Source organism: Coffea eugenioides, chromosome 9 (assembly GCF_003713205.1).
Source record: "Coffea eugenioides isolate CCC68of chromosome 9, Ceug_1.0, whole genome shotgun sequence".
Taxonomy (NCBI): Eukaryota; Viridiplantae; Streptophyta; class Magnoliopsida; order Gentianales; family Rubiaceae; genus Coffea; species Coffea eugenioides.
The window spans coordinates 1476830-1483164 of record NC_040043.1 but is presented as its reverse complement, the minus strand read 5'-3'; positions in this window follow the sequence as shown (position 1 = coordinate 1483164).

Here is a 6335-nt window from a genome sequence, read left to right as displayed (position 1 = left end):
CTGCCTTCCATCTCTTCTCTTCGAATATTCAACTACATACATCATCAATGGCACCAAAGAGCAACAAAATCATGATTGCACGTTCCAAGGCTACTGATGCTAAGCCTGTTCAGGAAGCTGCACATGTTGCCACCAATACCCGCGCTATTGGTCCCATGACAAGGAGTATGACGAGAGCCTCCACCCAAAGTAGCATGGAAGCCCATCGGCGCCAACTCCCGTCTTCGGTTCAACATCACAATGAGCTATTCTTCCACGATGGGGATCCAAGACGTTCCTGTCTCAATTGAGAAGGCTCTCGCCATGCTCGAATTTGGATCCGAACCCAAATTTTCTGAGCATGATGATGATTCATCAAGCACGGGATCAGCTTCTTCACATGAAACCCTTCAATCAAAATTTTCTATGGAAGATTCTGCTGCTTCTTCTACTGCAATGCCTGCTATGATGACAAATGCTTTAAGTCTTGAAGAACAAGTTTCGAACATGTCCAAGATGATGGAGACTATGATGAAACACATCAAGGACCAAGATGCTCTTATCGCTCAACTGCTCACCCAAAAGGACCACGCTCCTGAAGGAAGCCATATGAATTCTAAGGAGAACCAAGAGCGTGAAAATCTCTCATCTAAAGGTAAAGACAATGTGAAGGAAGTATACGTGACCGCTGAGGGAACTATCCCCGTAGAACAATTGAAGGAACTTGTTGAAGGCGTGATCAAAGACAAAAATAGGGGTAGTTCAAGATCGAGTTTTACCTACTCCAAACCTTACACCGCTAGAATTGACAATCTAGCAATGCCTGCTGGATATCAACCGCCTAAGTTTCAACAGTTCGATGGAAAAGGTAGTCCAAAACAACATGTGGCTCATTTTGTCGAAACCTGCAATAACGCTGGAACTTATGGTGACCTGCTAGTCAAACAGTTTGTTCGATCCTTGAAGGGCAACGCATTTGATTGGTACACTGATCTCACGCCGGGGTCCATCGACAGTTGGGGACAGCTGGAGCAAGAATTCTTGAATGGCTTCTACAGCACTAGAAGAACCGTTAGTATGCTGGAATTGACTAACACTCGTCAATGGAAGGATGAACCTGTGGTCAACTATATTGATAGATGGAGAAGTCTGAGTCTCAACTGCAAGGACAGACTGTCTGAACCCTCTGCCATAGAAATGTGCATCCGAGGAATGCATTGGAGCCTAAGCTACATTCTACAGGGTATACGTCCAAACACGTTTGAAGAATTAGCTACTCGTGCTCATGACATGGAGTTAAGCATCACGACCAATGCAACCGATGGGTTTCCTATTCAAGTTTCGCGAGTGCAGCCATCTCGTCAAAATAATGAAAGGCAAGAAAATAAAAAAGGGGGCAAGCCTCCTTCAAGACTTAAGGAGTCCATGGCAATAAACACAGCCCCCATGAAAATTGCTACCAAGGTGAGTCGAAAAATCACCGAAAAAGTAGACTCTTTTCAAAATAGGTCGGCAAGAAGACCTACTTTAAAAGAGATGCAAGAAAAGGAATACCCATTTCTTGAATCTGATTTACAAGGGATGTTTGATGACCTTTTCAAGGAGAAACTCCTTGAACTTCCTGAAATGAAGCGTCCGGAGGAAGCCGGTCAAGTCAATGATCCGAATTATTGCTGTTATCACCGCTTGATTGGTCACCCTCTCACTAAATGCTTTGTCTTTAAAGACAAAATTATGGAATTGGCCCGTCAAGGAAAATCCTTCTCGAGGAAGATAAAGCATCGGCAAACCAAACAACAATAATGTTTGGATCTGTGTGTTGCCCGATAGAAGTTCTACCCACATCAAGCAGTGCTCTGTCTGTACAAACGGAGTTTGAAAAATCGTCAATTGAAAATGTTATTGAAGATGACAACGAAGGATGGACTTTAGTCACTCGAAAGAGGACTTGCAAGCCAAAAATAAAGAAGTACATCTTTTCGAAAAGCATTCATTCGACAAAGCCGAAAGTGACGATGAAACGACGAAATGCGACAAAGAAACAAAAGGGAGTCGCCACAACACCAATTTCGTCAGATTTTCAGCTTCTTCAAGAGGTTCGACAGCCCGTGACATTGAGAGAATTTATACCCAAGGGGTATTTAAGTGACGATACTGATAATTCCACTTCTTGTAATGTCGTCAAAGCTGAAAATCCTCAAGTCACACAAATTGGCACTGAATTTGAGAAAAAACTCAAAGTCGATGATAAACCACCGGTGGATTGTGCAACGACCATCATTTTTGATGATGACGATTTAACTGTTGAGTTCAAGACCCACAATCGACCTTTGTTTGTTAGTGCATATGTTCGAGAACAAAAGATGAATCGGATACTCATTGATGGGGGATCTGCCGTCAATATCATGTCCGTACGTGCTATGAAGGAGTTAGGAATCTCAAGTGATGAACTCTCCCAGAGCCGCCTCATGATCCAAGGATTTAACCAAGGGGGGCAAAGAGCAATTGGCCTCATAAGGCTTGAATTGCTCATTGGTGAGCTGTCTTCAAGTGCGTTATTTCATATCATTGAAGCCAAAACCTCTTATAACATGCTCTTGGGAAGGCCCTGGATTCACGAGAATGAAATTATACCATCTACTCTGCATCAATGTTTCAAGTATTGTCGAGACGGTATTGTTAAGAAAGTCACTGCCGACGACAAACCGTTCACGGAAGCCGAAACTCACTTTGCCGACGCCAAATTTTATCTTCACAAAGAAGCAAAAAGAAAGGAATCGGTAAGGGAAGAAAGTCAAGATTCCAAAGTACCCATTTTGCGGTATACTCCAAGATCAAAGAGAGAAGAAGGTCAGTCTTCTTTTATCAGAAATGACACATTAAATGTTCCGCTCACCAAGATAGAGCCTGTCAAAATTGAGAAGGTGAGCTTGCAAGGGTTTGTCCGTCCCAAAGAAGAACCGGCAGTGGAACATTACTCGCTACCAACTAATCGGACTCAAGAAGGTTTTGATCCAAACGCCTATAGACTTCTTGCTAAGGCGGGTTATAACCCAAATGAGAAGAATACATTGGGCAAACTCCCTCCTGAAGTGACTGGCGAGAAGACTCACGGATTGACACCTACGCAGAAAATGTTGAAAGAAAAGGGTTATAATGTTGAAAGTTCATCGATGGGTCTTGGTTATCAACCGCCCTCTCCTGTTCGTATAATGATCAAAAGAGCGAGTTGTAACTATGTGAACGAAGAAATGGAGGTCACAAGCCGAAGGAGATCTGTGTTCGATAGGTTGGGAAATAAGTCAAAGCGTATTTCTGTGTTTGACAGACTTGGCCCGCAGCCGAAAAATTTGAAGCCGCCTGTCTATGAAAGATTAGGCAGTAAAAAGCAAGAGTACCAGATTGCCAAGGAAGAAAGTCTTACTCCAATAAAGAAGAACGGACCAAGAAAGCGAGTCTCCAATTTCTTCATGCACTATGGAGACTTATTCAATGTAAGAATTGAAACCATTTTTGAGGAACAGGGTCAAGAAAGTATGGCTTCCTGTCACCATATTACGATCAGTGATCCCGAAGAAGAAGAAGAAGATGCAGATGACGCTCCCCCTGAACTTGAACAAGGGGTAAAAAATACAGTCGATGAGCTAAAAGAGATTAACCTTGGCACAAGCGACGATCCTCGCCCAATTTACATAAGCTCTTGTATGACTCCTGAAGAAGAAAAAGAGTATGTTGATTTGCTGCTCGAGTTCAGGGACGTCTTTGCCTGGAATTACTCAGAAATGCCTGGTTTGGATCCAAGGGTCGCCGTTCATAATTTGTCTGTCAAGCGAGGAACAAAACCTGTCAAGCAGACGCAAAGGCGCTTTCGGCCCGAATTGATTCCTCTGATAGAAAATGAGATAAATCGATTGATTGAAGCCGGATTCATACGAGAAGTAAAATATCCAACATGGATTTCAAGCATCGTCCCTGTAAGGAAAAAGAATGGGCAAATTCGAGTTTGTGTTGACTTTCGAGACTTAAACGAGGCTTGCCCCAAAGATGATTTTCCTCTCCCCATCACAGAATTGACGGTAGATGCTACAACCGGGCATGAAGCACTATCTTTTCTCGATGGATCGTCTGGCTACAATCAAATACGCATGGCGCCCGAGGATGAGGAGCTAACTGCCTTCCGCACCCCCAAGGGAATTTATTGTTATAAAGTAATGCCGTTTGGCTTGAAAAATGCTGGAGCGACATATCAAAGGGCAATGCAAAGAATATTTGATGATATGCTCCATAGAAATGTGGAGTGCTACGTTGATGACCTTGTGGTGAAATCAAAGAAGCGAGAGGATCATATTCAAGACATTCGAAGAGTTTTTCAACACCTTCGGAGATACCAATTAAAGATGAATCCTTTGAAGTGCGCATTTGGAGTCACTTCTGGCAAGTTTCTTGGTTTCATCGTTCATCAACGGGGGATAGAAGTCGATCGATCTAAAATTGATGCCATTGTGAACATGCCTGAACCGCGAAATATTCATGAATTGAAGAGCCTTCAAGGGAAGTTGGCATATATCCGGAGGTTTATCTCTAATTTGGCCGGGCGATGCCAACCCTTTAGTAGACTGATGAAGAAAGGGGTACCCTTCGAGTGGGATGAATCGTGTAGGAATGCTTTTACAAGCATCAAGGCGTATCTCATGAATCCCCCAGTGCTGGCTGCGCCCATTCCAGGAAAACCATTGATTCTCTATATTTCCGCTCAAGAACGGTCGGTTGGGGCCTTACTTGCTCAAGAAAACGATGAAGGTAAGGAGAATGCACTGTATTACTTGAGCCGGATGATGACATCTAATGAGTTGAACTACTCGCCCATCGAGAAGTTGTGTTTGGCACTTATATTTGTCATTCAGAAGTTGAAACATTACTTTCAAACACACACTATTCGACTCATATCTAAGTCTAATCCCATTAAATACTTCATGGCAAAACCTGTACTGTCTGATCGACTCGCGAGATGGTACCTCCAGTTTCAACAGTTTGAAATTATTTACGTACCTGCGAAGGCTGTCAAAGGACAAATATTGGCAGACTTTTTAGCCGATCATCCCCTACCTGCCGAGTGGGAGTTGACTGATGAACTTCCCGATGAAGAAGTGTTTATGGTCGAATCTCCGTGGTCGATGTATTTCGATGGAGCCGCGCACCGTGACGGAGCCGGTGCAGGAATTATCTTTCATACTCCTGAAGCAGATATATTGCCATACTCTTTCACTTTAACACGCCGGTGTTCCAACAATGTGGCTGAATATCAGGCGTTGATTCTCGGTCTTGAAACGGCTGTAGACATGAAACAGTTGCATCTTAGAGTCTACGGTGATTCAAAATTGGTGGTAAATCAACTTCTTGGTGTTTATGATGTCAAGAAACCCGAATTGATCCCATATTATAAGTATGCAAGGCAACTCATGGGATATCTGGGCGATGTCACTATAGAACATATCCCTAGAAATTTCAACCAACAAGCTGACTCTTTGGCAAGGGTGGCGTCCATGATCACTCTGCCTTCTCATCGAAATCAGATTTCAATATGTCAAAGTTGGGTCATACCTCCGATGTTTGATGAAGATGATGATGGTGAGGAAGAAAATGCTTATCATATTTTTGTCCATGAGATCGAAAAGGAGGATTGGCGTCACCTCATCATTGATTACCTTAATCATGGGAAGTTACCAGAAGATCCTAAGAAAAGGGTTGATATACGTCGTCGAGCACCACGTTTCATTTACTACAAAAGGACGCTTTACCGAAGGTCATTCGATGGGGTGTTTCTACGATGTCTTGGAGAAGATGAGGCCATGCAAGCAATGGAGGAGGCTCACTCTGGGATATGTGGTGCTCACCAATCTGGCCCGAAATTACACTTTCGCATTAAAAGAATGGGATATTACTGGCCAACAATGGTGAAGGACTGTATCGATTTTGCTAGAAGATGTCAAGCTTGTCAATTCCATGGCAATTTCATCCGTCAACCTCCTGAACCATTGCATCCAACTGTAGCTTCTTGGCCGTTCGATGCTTGGGGTTTGGATATAGTTGGACCACTTCCAAAATCTTCCGGAGGACACATTTTTATTTTGGCAGCGACGGATTATTTCTCAAAGTGGGCCGAAACGGTTCCTCTAAGAGAGGTCAAAAAGGAGAATGTAGTAGATTTTATCCGCTCGCACATCATTTATCGATATGGGGTCCCGCGTTATATCATCACCGATAATGGTAAACCTTTTTGCAATGTAGCAATGAACAAACTTTGCGAAAAGTTTCATTTCAAACAATACAATTCGTCCATGTACTACGCTGCCGCA